Source organism: Dermochelys coriacea, chromosome 3 (assembly GCF_009764565.3).
Source record: "Dermochelys coriacea isolate rDerCor1 chromosome 3, rDerCor1.pri.v4, whole genome shotgun sequence".
NCBI lineage: Eukaryota > Metazoa > Chordata > Testudines > Dermochelyidae > Dermochelys > Dermochelys coriacea.
Genome location: NC_050070.1, coordinates 195,478,350 through 195,501,333, shown reverse-complemented (window position 1 = coordinate 195,501,333; position 22,984 = coordinate 195,478,350). Strand labels below are relative to the sequence as shown.

General features: G+C 42.6%; 1 protein-coding gene across 4 annotated transcripts in view; it reads right to left on the bottom strand.

The window, feature by feature from the left end:
• The window catches only part of SERTAD2 (SERTA domain containing 2), a 99,358-nt gene that overhangs the window by 36,857 nt on the left and 39,517 nt on the right, over positions 1 to 22,984 (bottom strand). Inside the window, exon 1 of one of the 4 annotated variants that reach the window (XM_043512024.1) lies at positions 21,021 to 21,448. The exons of the other annotated variants lie outside the window; for them this stretch is intronic. The gene's annotated coding sequence lies outside the window, so the exon portion shown is untranslated. Of the gene's footprint in view, positions 1 to 21,020; positions 21,449 to 22,984 lie in introns of those variants that run through there. 4 annotated transcript variants of the gene reach the window in all.

The following is a 22,984-nucleotide window of genomic DNA, read 5'->3' as shown; positions in this document are numbered from 1 at the left end:
GAAGGCTCTACAAATCACTATTTCTAATTTAGAGGTAAAATGTAATAGCCTTGTGGACAGACTCAAGAATCAATGTCCATCACAAGCAGTAGAGACTCCTAAACTTAACACAAAGGACCATATTCTCCCACTCTTTCCACCTGTGCTAGCAGAGGGAAGCTAAAGCCACCAGAATCTGGTAGGGGGTGTGGAAGTGGGGAGAGGCAGCTGTGCTCCGTTTATCCCCACCCCACTGCTGTCAGAGCCTGTGACTAGGGAGTCAGAGGAAGGAAAGGGGATATTACTGAGGCAGGATGGCATGGAACTGGGGAAGCAGCTGCTGTATGCGGCGTGCTCCTCCCTGAGCCTGGTGGTGTTCTCTGAGTGAGCTGAACGCTGTACAGCTTTCAAGTAGCATTAACTCCTGCTTCTGCGCTTTCTAACCACATGGGAGCAGGGAAAGGAGAGGCAATACAGGACACTGGTGTGGGGAGGGAGCCAATGACAAGGCAGAGCCATTATGCCAGACGAAAAGAGTCAGCCCAGAAAACACGAAGGAGTCACAACCCTGGTACCTGCCAGTCTGCAGCCTCGCTAGGCTTGGTGGGGCTTTCCTTCCCATTCTCCTTTCCCAGGAGCACAGCTGGGAATTCCATAAGGCAAACCAGAGTTTTCCCCTGGCTTTTCCTCCTACTGTGGATATTTCAGTGCAAAGAGAAGGCCAGGCCCCGAGATCTCCTCTCTTTCATGAACAGATGAATTGTATTTGGTGGAATAACTTTATAACCCAGTTTCTGTCTAAGCACATTTCTTAATGCAAACACAGGAATTGCAATAAGGCCCATAGTCCATCTAGTCCAACAGCCAATCCTTGACAGTGGCCAGCATCAGATGCTTCACTATAAAGTGCTAAAATCCCTGTAATGAACAATTATAGAATATCATGCCTGAAGGGGAAGTTTCTTCTAACACCCTGTCAGTTAGTGGTTGGTTTCTACACTGAAGCATGACTGACTATATCCTTTTATTAGCCTATCTAATGTAAAAGTGGATGTTATAAATCATTCATAGAAGTATCTCATCATTTCTTGAGAACTGCTAAAACTGTGGCAATGAGTTCCACATGCAGATTTCCCCACATGGCTCTGGATTTTAAAAGGATTTCTATTAGCCTTTAGTTTAAATATTTGTTGATGTTTTCTTCTGCAAACTCCCTTTACTCTAACGTTTAGCCAAGGTCACAGTGATAACAGTAGAAGCAAGGCACATCTTCAAGTACACCCTCCCCCGGTCAGTGCTCAGAAACGTCCCACATGCCGGTAACTCCCCCAGAAGGAAACTCTCTCTCACCTGATATATTGAGATTCAAGAAGTGCAAGTACTGTATTCCTAACATAAGTAGTTATAGTGTCAATCAAAAAAGCTGTCTCCTAAAAATGGCAGGCACTACTTGCTGGCACCTTAATGTTTCAGACAGTTTATTTATAATTTAAAAGGGAAACCTAGGGTTTTGTTTTCTTTTAAAAACACATTTGCTTTTAAATAATATTGTCTCCCCCATGATGTTCAGGTGAACACCTCAAACTCCAACACATTTTGCTTTTTTTGTTAGCTGTCTCTTTTGGAGGGAGAAAAAAATGCATTTGTTGTCTTGAACTTTGGGAATACGAGTTGTCTCCCACTTTACTGAGTGAATCTTCACCCTAAGCAAATTGAAACAGGGAGCTCTTTTTGAAATAAGCCTTAAAAAGCTTTAATCACAAAATTTCTTGCTAGCTTGCAGTCATTCAGTAGCTAGGTGGTTCTAAATAAAGAATTCTAGTCAACAACAGGAAATAACTCCCACAGAAAAAAGGGCAGAATACAAACTCTCACCAACTCTTGTACACAGCTCACAACAACCTTTTGTTTCATGCACAGTACGTTTAAAATCTTTACTTTTCAGAACATGTTCTTACTAAAAAAAGTTTTCTGAAAAAGGTTTTCAAAATGGACTTGTTCTCAGTCAGAGACATTTTACAAGTGCCTGATTTTCAGAAAGTGTGGGGCACCTGCTGTCTCAAAATCAGAACACCACAAGTCACCAGCCATTTTTAACAGTTTAGGTCTTTATCTAGAATGATCTACTTCTAAATTATATGTTATTGGCCTGATCCTGGAAACATTCTTAGTTGCTTGCTTCTTCACCAAGCTATGTTCACTTCAATGAGACTATATGTTAGCAGGATCTGGCCCTACAAGTAACACAAGAAACAATACAAATCTGAGTGTACATATTCGGGGGGGGGGGGAGGGGAGGAGGAAACATTTATACTGATTCTTTTTACAGCACATTTCTGTAATTCAGATTAACCAGTCCAGATTGATCAACTACTCTGGCCTTCATTCTACAAATTAGACAGATTGATAGGAGGGGAAGATTTTCACACTGACAACTCCTCAAGGTTCCCCATTCAGTCGAGCCTCCAGTTCAATGATTCTGTAGAAAAATGCAGAGAAAAGCTATCCCATCTGCACGAGTCAGCTGAAATGGAAGAATTCTGGAAGGGTGACTGAGGGCTTCTCTACACGAGCATTTAATTCACGGCAAGCTGGGGTCTACACTGCACTAGCCCACTACCTTTCCGCATAGACCCTACTGACATGCACTTACAGTTCCTTTGTGTGCTTTGATTTAGTCCCACTTTGAAATGTGACTAAATCGAAGTTCATTAAGAAACTTAGTGTGCAGCAACAGGGTCCACAAGGACCGTCAGCGCACTGTAGATTTACACTCCAGTTTGCCACAAACTAAATGTTCATGTACACAAGCCCTAACTCAAAGAAGTCCAGCTCAGCCTGGCCCAATTGTGGAACAGAAGTAGTTCTCTACATTGCTACGTGGAAGACCTGGTTTGTTGTTTCCAAAGCTGGCTGGGCCTGGATTTGTGGTAGATCCACTGCTCAGTCTCTTCAGGAAGGAGTCCAGAAAGGAAGTGCCTTGTGTTGCCCCACAGTAACAAGCAGCATTAATGGGCTCTGGAAGGAACCCAATCTTGCAGAAGTCTTCAGCCAGAAGGATGACTAGGATGCAAACCCTAAAAATATGCTGGTGTATAGAATGGGAGCAAAATGAGGAAGGACCCTCAGGGCTCCAATATAATGAAATAAGAAAATTCAACTTACAAGTAGGTGGCTGGCCACACTGATGAGGTGAGAAAACTAAGAGGAATATACATAGCAAAAGTTAGTGCTAACTTTAATGAGAGCAATGAAAACTCTACAGCCAAAATCCCACACTAGCAGATGTACCGATGTCTAGTCAACTGCATCTAGAAAATTTATACAAATCATACGCATTCAGAACTAACTAACTAACTATCTCCACATTCACATAACAGAGCCATTACGGAGACCTGGATCAATAATCTGTATTTTTCAAAAGTCCTTCAATTTTCATTTACTTACTCTGTTCTTGTCAACATCCTGGCTGCAAACTGTACTAGGATTTGGCGTAGTGGGGTTTGAGTACATCCCTGTGCTATTAGTTAGTGGAAGTTTCCTGTTCCCAGCCTCAAAAAAAGAAGGTACAATCTTCTCTGTCAGGAAGAGATTTTAAACTAAAATTTCCTTTCAGAAAAATAAGGCTCTTGACCTAAAAGGTGGATTATCATGCTGTCACAAGCTGGACTGGGTCCTTTAAGAAGGAACTGCTCCTGCCCACCTGTGCCACATTAACAGCTTTGGTGTGGCCTGATGAAGGACCGGGGTCCTATAAGAGCAGCAGGAAGCTACAGTGAAAGGGAGAGGAAGCTGTGGCAGAGAGCAAGAGGCTCCTGCAAGTGACCCTGACTGGGAGAAGGGCTTAGGCCTGGAAGCCAGAGCCAGACAGCTGAAGAAGGCTGAGGGCCAGAACAGTAGAGGGTTTTTTGACTGTTCACTTCTCAAAGCTGGAGAACAACGGGCACCAGGAGGTTGTTGGATCCTTTCCTGGAGAAGAAAGGATTCCAGGTGGGAGTACTAGGGAGTTCTTGCTGAGAAGAGGAGGGACGGACTCCAGCTAGAAGTCCTTAAAAAGCGGGCTGGGACTAAAGAAGAGCCCCAGGACTGGCAGAGCCGAACAGGCATTGCATTGATGGACTATATTTTGGAATTTAGAGGACACTTGGAATTATTTTATGTATTTGTTATGGATTTAGGACCCAAATCTACCACCTTTACTCAAGTACAGTAGTACTTTGCTCCATTAAAAAAAAAACATTTCTCATTGAATGGCAGAATCAAGTCAAAAGATTAAGGACCCAATCCTGCAATGTAATCCTTACTCATCAAATAGTACCATTTACTTCACTGGGACTACTTGCGGGAATAAGGATTACTTAGGTGAGTGAAGGTTACAGCATTGGTCCCCATGAATAATTGTGCATACTGTGAGACATACAAATATATGGATGATTGACCCAGTTGTCCCCCCTAGAGCAATTGTGCCAACATGTAGATAGTTTTAAAATGCATATTATTTGCTAGCCATCATATGTTTAGGCGTCTTTAGGACATTGTTACAATTTGTAAATATTGTATGTATTTAGAAACCACGTTTTAGGGTTGTATATCTCAAGCATTTTTACTTCAAAATGCCAGGGCGATTATACCACATTTTAACTTAATCCCAAAACAAATTTGATTTTAGAACTCAAAGCCTGGTTTGAGTCATACAACTGCGAGAAGTCAGTCTAAATTGGTAAGCTCACTTTTCTCCCCCCTCCTTCTTTAAAAATTTACAGAAAGGTCAAACCAATTTTATTTTGTAAACAAAAAAATTGGTTCTTAGGCTGAAAATTCTGTATGTAGAGATTTAGCCTGGGATGAAATTTCGTGGCTGTGTTACGAACCCCTGAAAAAAGTAGGTGTACAGAGTGTTGATATCATGGTCTTTGCAACTATCGAGAAGCCGTGGTGGCCACTGCTGTAGTGGCCGGACCTGACTTTAGCACTTTCAAAAGGAAGAAAAGCTAAACAGACAAACAAGTATCCAGCAGCAAATGCACAAAGTTTACAAGCTCTCAGCTGTTGGCTGAAATACTATAACTATTTCAGTTGATTATCTGACTTTTGAACAAGTACTATACTTCAGTGATATTTCAGCCCACATACACTGACACACACAAAGTCTAAAACTGCCATGATTCATCTTCAGTTCTAGTCATGCTCACAAGTGATGTGGCATGTTATATGTGCCTACAGTATCTGGCGTAATTTAAAATTTCATTTTCCTCAGCCCCCACCGTGCATTAAGTGAAGCTCCAACAAAACACAGTCATCCACCTCCGACTCATCCTCCTACCTGCTTGGAGGAGGCATACAGCAGGATACTGATGAATTTAAAAAAACAGGATGACAAAGAGAGAGGGAGGGAGAGAGAGAGAGAGTTGTTAGAAAGCTTTCTAACATCTTACGGGAGTCGAAAATAATAAGGATAATAATTGAAATAGTCACTGTATAGTGTAGTATTATTGTAGCAACTGCACTTATCTTAATTATTACACATTTCATACTTTTGTGACCTTGTCTTTCAGGGACTGTTCATAATAGAGAAGATTTCTCTCTTTTTTTAAGTCACAATCCAAGTTTCATGAAGGCAGCCACAACATCAGCTGCTTCCCACAATAACCTTGTGGTGACCACAAGCTTTCCTACTCTGCCCCGGTCAGGCTGCTCTGACTAGGCACAAGAGTTAGTACATCCTCCCTACCAGTGCAATTGTAGACCTCTTGTCTCCATGGCATCCAACAGCTACCAGCCATTATGAATTACGTGTGGTGGTTTTGTGATCCAGCTTACAGATCACTGAGCAAAACTCCACTCATTGGAGACATCAGGCCTAGTTTGAACAGAAATGAAAGACAAGCTCTTTATTTGACAAATCTCATTATCTCAGAGACATTCAAAATACACCCCAGTCACAGAAATACATTACAATGTCGTTCTAAAATTAAAGAGCAGTGATGCTTCAGCATATAAATGGTGCGTTATTTAGAAAATGTTTACATCCCTTTGCTAACATTTCCAATCCTTTTTCTTGTAACTAGATGGAGGGAATAAACACTCATTTTTATTTATTTGTTTACAACTGAAAAATAAAAAAAAGAAAAAGGTCAGTCTTTCAGCAGCAGCAGGAGACCAGACAGAATGAGTCACCTCACCTCCCTTAACGTTGCTCTAGAGGGGCTGCGTGATTTCTCTCCCACCCCCAGATGTTATGAAACTGGGAAGAAGGGAAATTAGCATCAGAAGATAGGAAGAGAGACACGGTTGTGAAATACTATGATGTTACGAGTCATGGAAGTAGCTAGGTAAAATCTAGAGTAGAAAAGAGCAACAACAAACTAGGAGAATGGATAAGTTCCTCCGTTTACAGGATCACTGTGTCTGCTCGTCTCTCACCATCACCCACAAAACCAGCCAGCTAGCCAGTGTCATATTGCTGATTCCCCATTCATGATCCTAGCCGACTCAACACCAGCAGGCCAGAGCAGGGATTAAGTTCCCTACCTGCCCATGGGCCCCCCCTTGCTCACTGAACTGTCATTCAGCTCTGCCTGCCTGGCTTGCCAGCCGGCTTTCTGCTACATCCCTAGCTGTTGCCGGGCATGTGTGATTGACAGGCGTGAGTGCAACGCCTGCTGGGGTGTACAAGCTGGCTGACATGTCAAGACCCAGTGGATGAAGCTCAAGACAAACTGAGTTAACCACAGCCTGCAAAGTTGCATCCTAGTGGTGTGACTGGCCCAGAAGTTAGCACTTTCTCATCAAGCAAGTTCAGTTCAAATCAAACCATGAATCAGTCAGAGCGACTATAGCAGTCAGGCTGCCTCCCCTTCCTGCCTGCTTTTACCAAAGCCCCATAAGTGGTGAAAGCCACTCTGGATTTTATTTTCTTAAGGTACATTTTGTTATACTGCATTGGCCCAAATGCCAAATCATTGCCACAGGGTTTTAACTCTCCCTCATTCCACCAGAGAACCTGCTTTCTGCAGGGCTCACCCAGCTTTAGCTCTTAGGCAATCTGAGAAATACACTGCATTTTCTTATGTTCATTTATTCCTACCCCCTCCTTTCCTAGTGCTCACAAATCCTCACAAACAAGTGAAAGAGTTGCCATAGCTTGATAGGTGAGTGGTCACGGTCAGGAAGCTACTGGGGTGTGTGTTAGCTATATAGTAGAACCTCAGAGTTATTAGCACCAGAGTTAGGAACTGACCAGTCAACCACACACCTCATCTGGAACTGGAAGTACACAATTGGGCAGCAGCAGAGAAAAAAACAAAATGCAAATACAGTACAGTACTGTGTCAAATGTAAACTAACAACAAAATAAAGGGAAAGCAGCATTTTTCTTCTACATAGTAAAGTTTCAAAGCTGTATTAAGTCAATGTTCAGCTGTAAACTTTTACAAGAACCACCATAATGTTTTATTCAGAGTTACGAACCACCTCCATTCCCGAGGTGTTCGTAACTGAGGTTCTGCTGTACATGAGGGCTGGGGGAAAACCAAGTCATAAGTTGGGAGGGTGCTGGCTGCAGTCCCACATGGCTGTTTGACATGAAATTAACACCTAAAGGCCCCAAGACAACTGGGACTTGTGTTAAGGCACAGTACAGACAGACAGACAGGATATGTCTAAATTGTAATCCAAGGTGTGAACACAGCATGGATAGGTATAGCCATACCAGCATGGCTACAAATGGCAGCAAAGATCCACTGGTAGGGGTTGTACAGGCAAGTTGGGGACACTAGGTATGCGCTCCAGAGTAGCGCCCGTGTTAGTCTGTATTCGCAAAAAGAAAAGGAGTACTTGTGGCACCTTAGAGACTAACACATTTATTTGAGCATGAGCTTTCGTGAGCTACAGCTCACTTCATCGGATGCATTCGGTGGAAAACAGTGGAAAATACAATATAAATCTCCCCACCGTATTTTCCACCGAATGCATCCGATGAAGTGAGCTGTAGCTCATGAAAGCTTATGCTCAAATAAATTTGTTAGTCTCTAAGGTGCCATAAGTACTCCTTTTCTTTTTAGGTATGCACTCCTGTTGCTAGCCAGTGCCAACGCCCATCCCGTCACTATTTTAAAACGTACTCGTACAGGTATGTCTACCTGTTTCTTCAGTCACACCTCAGGTTGCAATGTAGACCTACTCTGAGAGACAGAGATTACAAACTAAACAGAGAAGACAAAGGCTAGGAGAAAGGAAGGATTAACCCCATTGTACAGATGGGGAACTGAGGCACAGAGAAATTAAGTGACTGAAGAACATAAGAACGGCCATACTGGGTCAGACCAAAGGTCCATCAAGCCCAATATCCTGTCCTCTGACAGTGGCCAATGGCAGGTGCCCCAAAGGGAATGAACAGACAGGTTATCATAAAGTGATTCATGCCCTGTCACCCAATCCCAGCTTCCGACAAACAGAGGCTAGGGACACCATTTTTGCCCATCCTGGCTAATAACTATTGATGGACCTATCTTCCATGAATCTATCTAGCTCCCTTTTGAACCCCATTATAGTACTGGCCTTCACAACACCCTCTGGCAAGGAGTTCCAGAGGCTGACAGTGCGTTGCATGAAAAAAAATACTTTCTTGTGTTTGTTTTAAACCTGCTGCCTATTAATTACATTTGGTGACCCCTAGTTCTTGTGTTAGGAGAAGGAGTAAATAAACACCTCCTTATTTACTTTCTCCACACCAGTCATGATTTTATAGACTTCTATAATATCCCCCTTTAGTTGTCTCTTTTCCAAGCTGAAAAGTCCCAGTTTTATTAATCTCTCCTCATATGGCAGCCATTCCACACCCCTAATAATTTTTGTTGCCCTTTTCTGAACCTTTTCCAATTCCAATACATCTTTTTTGAGATGGGGCGACCACATCAGCACGCAGTATTCAAGATAGACTAGGAAGCACTCTCAAAGTGTCCCCAATTGAGCTGCCCGCCCCAAGCCTCAGAGAACATAGTTGCTCATTATTTCAGCTCTTCCTGTCCAAAGGTAGGAAAGCTGTTGGTCTCCCATGTGGTCATGCATTATGTCATCAGCCCAGCCTATTTTATTTAATTTACTCAAGAAGGTAAGTGGCAGACCTCCTTGTGCAAAGGTTTACAATGTGATCTGAGAAATAGCAATCGTAATTATATACAATGGCAGGAAAATCCACCAGGGGAATAATGTTAATTCATGGGTATTTTCCCTTCTCCCCTCCAGCAAGTGTTAGAGCCAAGAAATTCAGAATGAGCCTCTGTTAAATATCTCCTGGTTAGGCTAACAAAATGGGTCAGTGTCGGTGAGCCCAATGTTTCCCTAATAATGGGGTTTACAGTTCTCAGCTTCTCTGAAACATGAAAAAAAAAGTTTCAGTGCTTAGCTAAAGACGGCAGGTTCATCAGCCTGTGCCCACAAGAAGTGCTGAAGCAGAGAAAAAACAAACAAACCTGTTTCGTCACTATCATCGTTTCTTCCCAGTAGAGATACAACAACCCCACCTCCAAACTTTGCACTGTATCTTGACCATGGTCTAACCAACCCGCGAAAGACTTTTCACATGACAAACCACCAAAAATCAGTTCAGTCATTTGTGCGACAGAACACACGTGCAGTTTCAAACCCATTCACAAAAACCTGTTGCCACACTAACTTTCAGCAAAGATTTTTTTAAAACGAGTAACGCCAAAGCACTGAGAACCAAACGCTACAAACATTGCACCACAATGGAGCCCATTCTTCTCCCCATGCACGTGCATAACCCATTAACATGAATGGGAGTTCAGTTTGAACAGAGAACATTGTAGCCTAGTGTTTTATAGTTCTAAGCTGTGCATGCTTTTTTCCCCTCCCAGATTCAGCCAAGGAGAGCCAAGCTCCCAAAGTGCTGATCTGCCACTTTCAATATGGATTCTGATTAGCCAACTCACTCCTGGCTATTTTGAAAGATTTTGGTAATTATTCTTCCTCAACTGATGTACCATCCCTAGTGGATTAGGTCACAACACACTTGTGTACAAACTGATGTAACAGAGATATCTTTAACCAGCTAAATAAAGGCATACTTTCTCAATACAGAAAGCAACTTAACTGGAATCATACATGGAGACTAAGGGCTACTTATTGAAACAGTCTAGATACAGAAGTATAACATCCACAAAAAAAGAACGTTAGAACTTTGAAAGAGAAACTATGCACAGCCATCTGTATGTTAATTAAAAAAAGCTTCACTGTCATATACTTTTGGTTAATTTTGTTTGCTAGTTGTGCGGATCACAACGGTTCCCAAATAGTTACAGTTATACAATAACTGTCTCCCAGAGGCACAAAGGTGATTCAGTCTATGGGATGGAAAGGAATTGAAAAAGGTAATTTCTCCTGCACATAAAAGAAAGCAGAGCCCTTGTCCACTCAAGTCAGGCCTATTTGCTTTAGTCATCAGAAATGTACAGAAGTTATTTTTACACACACGGCTAAGAATTGCAGCATAGATGGTTGATTTAGTGCTGATGACTCTAAGCTTCTGAACACTGGGGTAATGCCACCTACCGCTGGCCTGCAATCTGCTAGAATTTCTAAAGTTATTTGCTTCTTAAACCACACCCCCCCCCAAAACAAAACAAAAAAACCCAAACACACACAACCACTCTATGACGACCTGACTTCAGAAAATGCCCTTTTTACTTCTTATATTTAAAACAAGATTTGCTTTACGGACTATGGCAAACATACGGACTGATCCGGCAAACATATATGCATGTACTTAACATAAGCATGTGAGTAGTACAACTGAAGTGAAGCATTTGCAGGACTGGAGCCTATTCTTCTTGTTGCATTAAAGAATATATTATAGAGTTATGAATATAATAATAATTAAAAAGCTAACATGAGGTTTGACTGTGACACAGAATTCCACCCCCTCCACACACACACACACACACACACACACACACACACACACACACACCCCCCCCAAACTGACAGAAAAACATTTACAATTTTAAAACATTCTGTATATGATAAGGACTTGGCTAGATCAAGCTCCATTAACAGCTTTAGACCATGTTGGTTTTAAAGCCTGGAAACAGACTGGGTGTCATTTAATCTCCTAGATTAAAATCACTTAGTGAATATTGTATTGTTTTACTGTCCTTGCTGTCATTTCAGCATTCAGGGGCCTCACTGGAGTTCTTCTGCTGGCTAGTTTACAAGCTAATGAAACCTAGCACAGGAACAGCTGCCTGAATCTATGTCAAACTGCATCTGGCACCCATCTATCTTCCAGCCATCTAAATTCACCTCTGAAATCATACAAAAGCAGCCGCAGAGCTCCCTGCAGCCACTCCAACACACCAGTCTTTGTCTCATCAAGCCTCTTAAGCAATTTATTTTTTAATTTGCCTTGTATTTTATAGTGGCAGCTTTTCAAAGGAAGGGGAGAAGTTAAAAAAAAGAAGCATGTGTGTAGAAAATAAAGCCTTAAAAAAAGTGCTGTCAAGCGCTGACTATCATTAAACCAGTTTTGGCTGAAACTGTATGTTTAGGGGTTTTCCAATGGAGACACTCTGGTGCCTGCAACACCCAGACAGGGAGGGGAGACTGCTATACAATTCTTGAATTGTTGTCACGGCTATTAAATATGCCGTAGTACAAATACCCACCAGGGCTGAAGGATTTCAGTGCATTGGCTCTGGAGAGGTATAAAAATACTGGTATTAACTAGCAGATAATTTACAGTTACAAACTCTGAACAGAAAATTAAGTCAATGTTGGAAAAGGATTATTAAATCCCCCTTATCCCCCACAATTATTTTGCTTAAGTATCTTGTAAATTAAAAACATTTAACATTTATCTTTAGTGTTCAATTGACTGAATTGCCCTTAAAATTTGGGGAACTACTTTCTGTCCCAACAGCACACACACACTCATGCATGCACACCCAGAGCCTTTTAGTTTTACGGCTTGCTACACTTGGGTAAAGATGTCTGCGGCACTGACACAGACAAGCCACAAGTTGCTGACTAAAACAGGCAAATGGAAAAGAAGTTAGTGAGTGAAAATGAAACTTCTCATTTCTCCCAAAAATAGGGTGTATTTTTCACTTGCGGCACTAGCACAATTAAGTGTAATGCTTGCAAAAGCTGCTCAATAGACAAAGTCAGGTACAGCATGGGCAGCAACCATACAAGTGTCACTGCACTGCCTTCATCAGAGCACACTAACAGGCAGGCCCACCTCTAGAAGAAAAAGGCCTGGCCCTAGTGTCTGAACACAAACTCTGGACTAGAGCCAGGAACTCCCCAAGTTCTAGTCACTGTTCCCTCTAAGCTGTGTGCGTGTGCACACAGATCCTAAACCCCGTGCACACGGCAAAACCTCACGCTCACAATTTGCACAGAAGAAATTTTTTGCGCTCACGGCCTGTCAAAAACTAGAGGGAACATTGGTTCTAATCCTGGCTCAGTCTTTCACCCTGAACATGGGCATGTCACTTAGGAACAAATTTTCAAAGCAGCTTGCATGTACATGCAATGGGGCTTGTAGACACATGCTCTTCTGTACACGTTGGGGGCATCAGTTTTCAAAGATTTATGTGGGCATCTAGACAGACTGAAAAACTGGATAGCCATTGTGTGCAGCCCACCCCTGGGTCGGCAGAGATTGCAGCTGCATGCACAACAGCGGGATCTTGAAACAGGGGCGTGTGTGCCTCATCCAGCTTACATGCCTGTTTCTCCTCCCTGGGGGCATCGGCAGCTCAGATTGTCATTGTACCACAGGGCCACTAGTAGATGAAGCACCAGGCTGTTTTGACCAGATGCAAACTGAATGTTACAAGCTGTGGAATGAGCAGGAGATGAACTGGATGAATGGGCCAGTCTTCTTAATACACATCTTTCTCAGACTGATATTTTCCCAAGAAAAAGACCCTCCTTCCTTGACTGGACCTAGAGCCAGCACAGAGCTGCTCAAATACAGTTTGAATCATTTGCAGTCAATGTCTGAGGGTTGGGAGAGAGGGATACTAGGACAAACTAAGACTACTTTTGCATATAGTCCTCCTATCTATCCATGAATATTTTTTATATTGAGACCATCACCACTGTACCTGTACTGTTTTGGCAGGTCCATACTCTGCACACTTCCAGGAAACCCCTTTGAAAATTCTATGCGTGCCCCTTTCTTCCTTGCGTCCCAGATTAAGCATCAAAGGACTTGCACTCATGCAAGTGTTTGAAAATTTGACACTTCATCGCTCAGCCTCACTTCCTCTCCATCTGCAACATGAGGATGCTAATATGTACTTACCAACCTCAGAGGGGTGTATGGATTAAATCTTGTAAGGCAACTTTGAAGATGAAAAGCGTTATTTCAGTGCTAAATATTATTCATTTGGTCTCCATGCCATCCAATCCTATGGCCTCCCAGCTGGGATTTGCAACAAGGAGGCCTGTTGAGATGGTGGTCTTGTTGGTATGGAGAACTGTCCACTAGGAAATGGCCTGAGATCAACAACTCATTTTACACAGCTCAATGGGGTGAATCTAAACCAGACAGCCTAGAGACAGAAATCACCTGAGCCAGCCAGTGGAGTTAGAATATACTGAATTTTTACAGGGTTCTTCCCTCCCCCATTTATAAATGCGATAATGCCAGAAGTTGAGAGTATTCTCACATGCTGAAGTCACTGCTTTGAAGTGAGACGCTCTTGTGGAACGTTGTTTTATTCTGCTGCATGTCACACAAACAGTTGGCAAACATGATGGTCATCCACAGAAGGGGTTTGGCTGTCATCGTTCGATTTGTATCTATGCTGGAAATGTCAATTTCATGTTGCCTCTGTCCTCAAAAAAGTTTTTTTATTATAATTTAGCATCATTGTTATGCTAAGCCCTGCACAGGCAAGTCGTCAAAGTCTCAGTCCTAAGGAACGTACAATCTAGAAATACAATGTGCTAGTGAAGGGTGAAGACTGAATGGTGACAAGAAGCAAAGTGACGTCGGAATCCTTTTAACTAGAGTAGAACCTCAGAATTACGAACATCTCGGGAATGGAGGTTGTTCGTAACTCTGAAATGTTTGTAGCTCTGAACAAAAACGTTATGGTTGTTCTTTCGAGAGTTTACAACTGAACATTGACATAATATAGCTTTGAAACATTCTACGATGCAGAAAAAAAATGCTCTTTTTTTTTTTTTTAGTACTTTATGTTTAATACTGTACTGGGTTTTTTTTTTGGGGGGGGTGTCTCTGCTGCTGTCTAACTGTGTACTTCCAGTTCCAAATGAGGTGTGTGGTTGACAGGTCAGTTCGTAACTCTCAGGTTCTACTCTTCAAGATTTTACTAGGCTTCATGGAAGAATTATGTTTGCAGAAGGAAGTAGGAGGAGAACAAGAGGGAAGAGTAGCAGACTAGGGCTACAAAAGTGAGAGTACTAAGCACAAGGACCCAAGTGGAAGAAGAAACACTGATGTGAGTGAAGGAAATGAAAGAGTTCTGCAGCTTGGATTGAGTGAAAAGAGATGAGAGAGGTTTAGGGGTCAGAAGCTAAACTGTGTAGACCTTAACGGTAAAGACAAGGAACTTAAATTCAGTTTGGATGCATGGGTTTTATAAACAGGATGCTATATTTATGACACTGTACATGGTTACTACTAAACATGTCAAAACCCACGTAAAAGAAAAGTCCCTTAATTGAGGGTTACGTGTGTGAAAATCCACAGAAGTCCAGGGAGGGAAGCTACTAGTGATCTCAATCTCAAAAGACTTAGAGTTCAGTTTTGGATGATTGTGGTAATGATATCCTTATGAGGTCCTACCACACCGGGATCCGTGCCCATCCCTTTCCCTTCCCCTCCCCCACAAAAAAAGTGGCAATAAAGCACTAAGAACCTTCAAACACGCTGAACACATCCCTACCAATCCGGAATGGCGAATGGGAGCAGAGCAGATCACATGCAAAGGAAGCACCCGTTTCTCTCGGCTACAGAGCGCCATCGTAATTCCACCCAGAATGTGGTTTCATGACCAGCATGGGAAATTGGTAGGGGGGTTATCTAACACAGGTACAATTTATCCTCTACTGATATATTGCCTTCTGGCAAGTAAATTTATTCTGTAAATGTATTTTTCCCCAAATGACCAATTGGAGAAGCCATGATCAGCATTGTTAAGGACTGTCTCAGGTCATATTTATTTATTAACTGAATAGGTATGATCCTGCAATCCCATTTTGACAATTGAGTATGATGCCCACAAAGGTTCATTCCTTTAACAGACAGAGGATTATTTAAACAAATACCCTATTTCACCACAAAATTAGTGTGTACGTCAGTGTTCATTTGTGATGTGCACCACAAAATTAGCTTCCTGACAACTGAAAACTGGGACCCTTTGACAGATAATTTTCAGCATCCTGTATAAGTTTTTATTTGGCATGGATTGATGCATCCTTGATCTCCTTACTTGTTGCCAATTTTACACGACTTAGAGTGACTCTCACTGCCAGAGGTATGGAGCTAGGCACTAGCATCCTGAATGTTTACAGGATATTTATAATACACCCTCATGCAAAGACCCAGTACCCAGCAAGGCATCTCCACAAAAGATCTAGAGGGTAGGGAAAGAAATACTCTCTCCACGGCCACCCTGCAGAGAATACTTCAACCCAATAACTTTGAAGGAGCTTTCCTTGGCCTCAGTGCATCATCATGGGAGAGGACCTGTGCAGCAGAAGATCCCATAGTCCTGTCTCTTCCTTGATTCCTACCAAGTCATTGCTCTAGGCTGCTGTGCAGGGAATTCCTGGGCAGCTGTACCTTTGCACCTTGCAGTAGGTCACCTGTCCTGATCCACTGCTCTGTGCTGCTGTGCAGGGGATCCCCTTCAGAGCGGTGATGCAATAAGCATGTAGTGCCTCCGTGGCCCACAAATCCAGTTCCTTCAACTCTCCCTTGCCTTAATGGTTCAGATTCCATGAGACTGCGAAGGAGACGGGTGCTGGATGTGTCCCTTCAGGCATAATTTGGAAGGGTATCACCGTTTAAACAAAAAGTATTTTTAATGGAAAATCCAGAAGGCTTTTAATTTAATGGAGCTGTTCTTGTGTTGGGTGTTTGTTAGGTGAACCTTACTGTAGGGAAACAGTTCTCCATACAGGCCAGACAAGAACTCTCACATCTGGTTATCTATAAATCAGGGCTGGAGAGAAAGGGAATGTGGTCCCAGGATGGTGCGTTTCAGTTCAAGCCACTACTAAAACAAGCCATGCAGGTAAACAACTAAAAGACCCCATTAACAGTCAACAGGGTCACAGATATGATGTTAAAGTGCAGAAACAAACTACAGCAAAGTCCACTTATTTATGCAGAAGGGATGAGCGAGCTATCAGCAGCACTTTACAGACAAACAGGAGGAACGCAGAGTGACCAGATGTCTCGTTTTTATAGGGACAGTTCCGTTTTTGGAGACTTTTTCTTATATAGGCGCCTATTACCCCCCATCCCTGTCCTGTTTTTTCACAGTTGCTATCTAGTCACCCTAACTAAATTCCTGTGGCAAAGAGCTTACATCCTTAGCAGTATATAAAAAGAGGGATGAAATGCAAGGGGCTGCAAGTGACTGAGCCGTGAGGTTATTCTGACATTTTGCAAGACAGTGATTATTCATGATCTGTTTTGCTAACATTTCCTTGTGGAGGGGACGAGGATTTACAGGCCTCGTATTTCACAGAGGACTTGCTCTGAGTTAAGGGTGTAGGCCCCTTTGGAGGGGAGATTCCGATCACAGGGAACATGGTGCAGAGATGGGAGGGACACAATAAAGCATCTACTTGTGCAGCTTGGGCATGACAAAGCTAGCAAGCAAAATACCAAGAGCACAGAGCCGGGCGGGGGCTAAACTGTGCAGCCTGAAGGTAAGAATATGCTGCTTAAAACGGGTGGAGAAGGCGCTCCAAGCCAGTGAAAGGATCTGAAGAGGGGCTAGACCTGACTAGAACAGCAGGGAGCAGACATGATTTTTGCAGCAGCACTTTGGATGGATTAAAGGGGGCCGAGGTGAGAGCCTGGAGGGCAGGGATGGGGGAGGTCACAGTAGTGCAAGCAAACTATGATCGGGTTTGGACGACGGTGTTAGCAGAGAGAACGGAGCGGAATGAAGGGAGTTTGGAAATGGTCTGGAGAAAATACAGCAGGATTCAACAACAGCATCGATGGGTGGGAGGGAGTCAAAAACAACACTGAAGTTGCAAACCTTTTTTCACAGCATTAATTCAGCTAAGAAACACTGAATCAAATGGGTCTGAACAATGGACTATTCATTGGGTGGGGGGGTGTTGTTCCCTTCAACCAAGTAAACTATTGTCCAGAGATTTTAAATATTTTTTTTAATTGCAGAGGGTGAACCACTGCCTGATAATTTTGTTCAGAACTGCTGCCCTTACACCCAGTCACAGCATTGTGTGTTCATTACAGTTTTCTGGTGAACATAGGGTAATCGCTATCTGTGTAAGTAAATAACTATGACCGAAAAGTGACACCCCCACCCCCGGCATCTGGAAGCGTAGTCAGAGTGATGTACAAAAGGCTGCTACATTTTAAAACGCAGTTCTACCCTGGAAATCGACTATGTTTAAATAAATTAAAAAATAAAATAAAGGCACCCTCTTACTCAACAGATGCTTCCTCTGTGTGTCTCACCATAGCTGATCACTTCAACACAGGTTTTTTGCTACCACTGCAGCTATGGGAGAATGAGCCAGATTCTGTGTTCTAACTTGTCCATCACCAACAGGTGTTTAGGAAGTTCTATTCAGAGGTTACTTTCATTGACAGCCATGCAACCCCACTGAAGAGACTGATTGGAACAGCGGGCAGGATTTGGCCTGCAGAATCTTTCTTGCTAATGTCAAGAGCTGGACAGACTCTAGCGTGGCTTTCCGAATCCATGATGAGGATGTTGGGCTGGCTATTAGAAAAATACATCATTGTGCCTAGAAAGTATGATGGCTGGCACTCTCCGAATACTTAAGATAGGCTTTCTGCTTGCAAAATGAGCACCCTTGGTATGGAAGTCAAAGTGAAAATTATGCTTCAAGGGACACATCCAGCACCCGTCTCCTTCGCAGTCTCATGGAACAAGCAATTCCACAGTGACATTTCTACCTTGCAGGTGGGAACCACATTAGTTGGGGCAAACCTCAGAAAGCTCCGTGCAGATAAACACCTAAGGTCAAACCAGAACGTTTAACCACCACTCTGTCACATGCACAATCACATGGCCTCAGGGGGTGCTCTACGATGGATGTGTCTCAGCCACAACCCTCTCATGAGCAGCCAGCCCAGCATACTGGGGAACATGATATCCTGCTTATCCATTCACCACCACCCCAGCCCCTGTGCATGGCCTCCATGCCTTTGGGGCTAGCATGGGGATGCAGTTCCCAGGAGCATAGGGAGGGACCAGTCCTTGTGCTCTGCAATTGCGAGAGGCATTTGCATCAACCGTACAAGGGGGGAGGAAGGCAAGGCTGCTTGTGCTTCCCTTCCCTGCGCGCGTGCACACGCGCACACAAACATGCATAAGAACTGTCAGTCTGGCCGACCTATATTCAGAGATTAATAAGGCCAGAAGGCACCATTATGATCTTCTGTGCTGACCTACTGCATGACACAGGCCACAGAACCTCACAGTTTGTACATCAAGCCCATAACTTGTTTGTGCTATGGCATATCTATTAGAAAGCAATCCAAATCTCAACACCATTCTCCCTAAAAGCTTTATGTCTGCAGAACTGTAGTGGAAATCACCTAGGCAAAGGGGCTGTCTCACAAAGTTTCTAGTATTTCTTGCTTCTGCTGATGTCAGAAATCCCATAAGAAGAGCCTGTCTAGTTGATATTTCATCACTACTATTTCCACCAGGAACCAGGAGTTACTTCTATGCATTGCTAAAATGATCCTTTTAAGCAAGTCAACCAAACTTCGGACTGTTTAGCTGAAGCTTTGCAGGAGAAAGCTCAGCTCCGTTCTTTTTTTAAAATCCAAAACAGCTTGATCCAATCAGTCTTGGGAACACTGGAAATGACAGAACACTACTTCTTACATTTTGTTTTTTACACAGAAATGCTGTGGGCTTCATTTATCTCTGGAATACACTGCCAGCACAGGGGCCCATCAGAGGAATGTCAGCCTGACTGGGGGGGGGGGGGGGAGGAATGGGGGGGAGATTGTACAAGTTGCATTTAATATTGCATAAAATGTAGTCTGTGCATATTATATATTGCACATACAGTTTGCACACAAAGAACATACCAATTACTCAGGAGAGATGTGAAGGCAGATGAAGTGATAGTATATAAAACTGTCCAAATCATCTAGGTTATAATTTTCATATACACATTATATACAATTTTATATTGTTTCATATTTAGGGTTAATGTAGTTCACAGAATTTCTTAATACACCAGTCAGGCATCGTGAATGACTATAGTTTAGGGACTGACATTTTGGAAGCGTCAACTAAGCGCCAAGAAGTATACCATTAAAAACACCACTTCAACTCTTTGAAAATTCCCTGGGTAACTGGTTGTGCCTGGAGTCACCCTTTGTGGTCTCTGGCCATGAGTCCCATGGTTTTCCAGGTCCCTCTAACATTGATCTGAGCTTTCCATTATAAAAGAGGGAAAAAAAGCTTCTACCTCTTTTCATTGTGAAAAGAGCCTTCAAAATGTGAACGGAAGGCTAGGGCCGAAAGGACAACAAAACAACCTCCCCTCCCCCCCCACAAGTCATTCATAGTCCCAACCACATGGATAATGGTCCATTTAAAATCAGAGAGTTAAATTTGTGTCCCCACCATCCTCCCCCAAAAAGAGCCATCTCACTGGATTACCAAAATAGCTAGGAGCGACCCCAGCTGTGCAGAGAATGCCTGCTTGCAATACTTAGGCTATGCAAAATACACACAGGCAGATAACTATACTTCCCAGGGATGCTCTCCTCACAGCCTTGCCAGTATGCCTGCACCACAGATTTTCTTCTGTCACCTACCCACACCGAGGACTTCGCCAATTCCCTCCATCAAAAGGTGCAGAGGGAGAACGATTCACAGGCTGGCTTGCAGAGCCTGGCCTGCCCTTCAGGAGCACTACAATCCCCCCAAAAGCTACTGCTCCCTTCTCTCTCCATGCAGCCACCAACATACAGAAGAGAAGGAATAATGCAAGGGACAGCAGGGATAGAGTCAGGGAAGAGAACCACTGGTGGAGGAAAGACCAAGAGAAGGCATTAGAGGAGATATGAAGGTGAAGTAAGACAGGTGGGTGAGGGGAGAAGACTGGTGGGTGGAATGAAAGAAAAAAAAAAAACACACTGAAGTTAAGAATTAGAGGGAGGACATGACTAATTCAGAAAATAAAAGGGAAAAAAGAAAGACTTTTATAGACAGAAGAAACCATCGAACATTTTAAAAGGATGAAGTTAGCTTGAGGAAATACACTTACCTTGAAAATGATTACAAGAAAGATATACCAATAGAGAGCGACAAGTGGAGGATAGGAAGAGGACAGGAAAATAAAGAGGGAACAAACACAGGATCAGAGTTATTTTTGCCTTCACTCACACAGGTGCAACTCTCCTTAAAGTACATGTTTAAGTGAGACAGGAATTGGGCCCCATATTTGACAGTCCCAGAAGATAATCTTCAGACTAGGATTAGTGCGCCCCCCCCGCCCAAAAAAAAGAATATTCTAAGAATGCCTCTGACAAACCCTCCATCACAAGCAAGGACATGCAGTATCTAGACTATGCTCATTGAGTTTAAAATCAGATTACCAGTCTCAAGGTACCAGTCCTCCCACATTTTCACACATGATCAGTTCAAATTATTTCAGCTGAACATTTTTATTTATCAAAGACTTTTTTACTTGTCGGTTAAACATTGTAGTAACAAAATTTCTAAAAAGCATTGCACTGTCCCCTGCGAAACAAAAATAAGGCTCCCCAGTTCACGTACCAGTACTGCACTTTGCCTCCAAACTCCATGAAAATCTGACATGAACTTCCCTTTCAGACATCATACTTCCCAAGGACAGACTTATAGAAAAGATGCACTATTTCCCTTACATCATATGTACATGGACTGAGGGGCAGACAAAAATGGCTGTGTGAATGTACTGTGTGCTGATGAAGCTGCGAGCAAATGTCTTCACTCTGTGTTGTAATATGATACCTGACGTTCGTGATCATTCCAGCTCTTGAATTAGGAATGGAAAATGTGAAAGCTCTTTCACAGCAAAGGTTTAGGGACAGAAATCTCCATGCTACTTTCTTATATTTGCTTTATGATGGACTTTAACACCTGTGATAGGTACATGCGTGTGCACGCGCACACACACACACACAGATGTGTGTGCAAAGGCTGCCAACCACTGTCTCTTATACTGTGGTTCTAGTAATGCCTAAGTTTCCCTGAATTTATTTCAAGTGCTATATTTTTAAAGATGGTCTCCCCAGCTTTGCTGTTGTAGCTACAACTAGCTAGTTAATGTTGCAAATCAGAGACTTAGATATCTAACTGCCAGTAGCTGCTTCTGCAAAAACTATTCCTGTAGTTGACTGCAAGAGTAAAATGAGAGGCTGAGTTGAGATCCCTACAAAAATGTCTTAAATTAAAAAAAAAAAAATCCCTTCAGTACATGTGTGTAAGCGAATCAAGGCATCTTCACGCACATTTGCTTCTTTATGTACCCTCTCATAGAACTGGAAACTTTAATTCCCTAATAAAGTATATGTTTTGTTTTGTAATGATTTACAGTAACTATACTTTGCAATATAAATCTAAATGACTGGCTTCCACAGACAGTTGTGCATTGGTGAAAGATATGGTGTAGTCGCATGCTCCAAAGGAGAATCTTTCTTGCTGAGTGTTGTGTTAAAGTAATTTCAGTTAAACAATTATACAAGTTGCCAAGCATTATTGTAACATGCTGCAAGGCTTTTGATGGCAACATGATTTAATAGGTTTGGGAGGGAGGGGCACAGCCCCACAATCCTGCTGAATCCAGCATAATAATTCTTGATGTCAGATTACCTTTTTCTAAAGTAATAGTAGCAAGAGTATCTTTTTCCCTCTGTTCTGATAGGGCCTTCCCACTTAGGCTCAAGGTCTATAGGAGAACAGAAAAATGGTTCAATATGGGTCAAGAGAATTTGGTAGTTCTTGAGATTAGCATACTGATCGCTTCCTCCTAAAGACAGAGGTTTACGTTTAGCTCAGGAGGCAAATTTCTGCATGCCACAGAGTGAAGGAAAAGTAAATTAGTGCACCATCAGCCAATGATCATTTGATAAAAGCCCAAAATTAGTTAATACAGCATCAAGACAGTCATCTGAAGCCATCAAAAGATGCAAGCAGATCATCTTTTACAGAAGCAAGGCCAAATTCAGAGGAAGACAAAGATGATATAATTTCACCTTCTTCCACAAAAGTTTAAGAGCATTCATTTTTCCGTCTGCAGCGTTGTTGTTATAACCATGTTGATCCCAGGATATCAAAGAGCAGGTAGGTGTGGTCATCTCTTTTATTGGACCAATTTCTGTTCAGGAAAGAGACAAGCTTTTGAGCTACTCAGAGCTCTTCTTCAGGTCTGGCAGATCTCTTCATTTTTCTGAACAGCTGAGAGATTTCTAAAACTAAAGCTACTGTGCATATGGAACTTACTCTAGTGAGACCATCATGGATCATCATAAATGTTTACATTTGTCAGTGTGGTGGGAAATAGGAGTTTATTATGCAAATTAATAACGAAAAATAAAAGCCTTCCCTCTGAACTAAACATTAGGGCAAGGGTATCCTAGCATGCTGGGTCCCAAACTGTGGTTTGTGGAGTGTTGGCTGGTCACATGTTGCTGGCTTTCTATCTCATTTCCAGCTGCTTCTACAGATGCCAAGGCTCTTCATTGCAAAGGAGAGCTGGC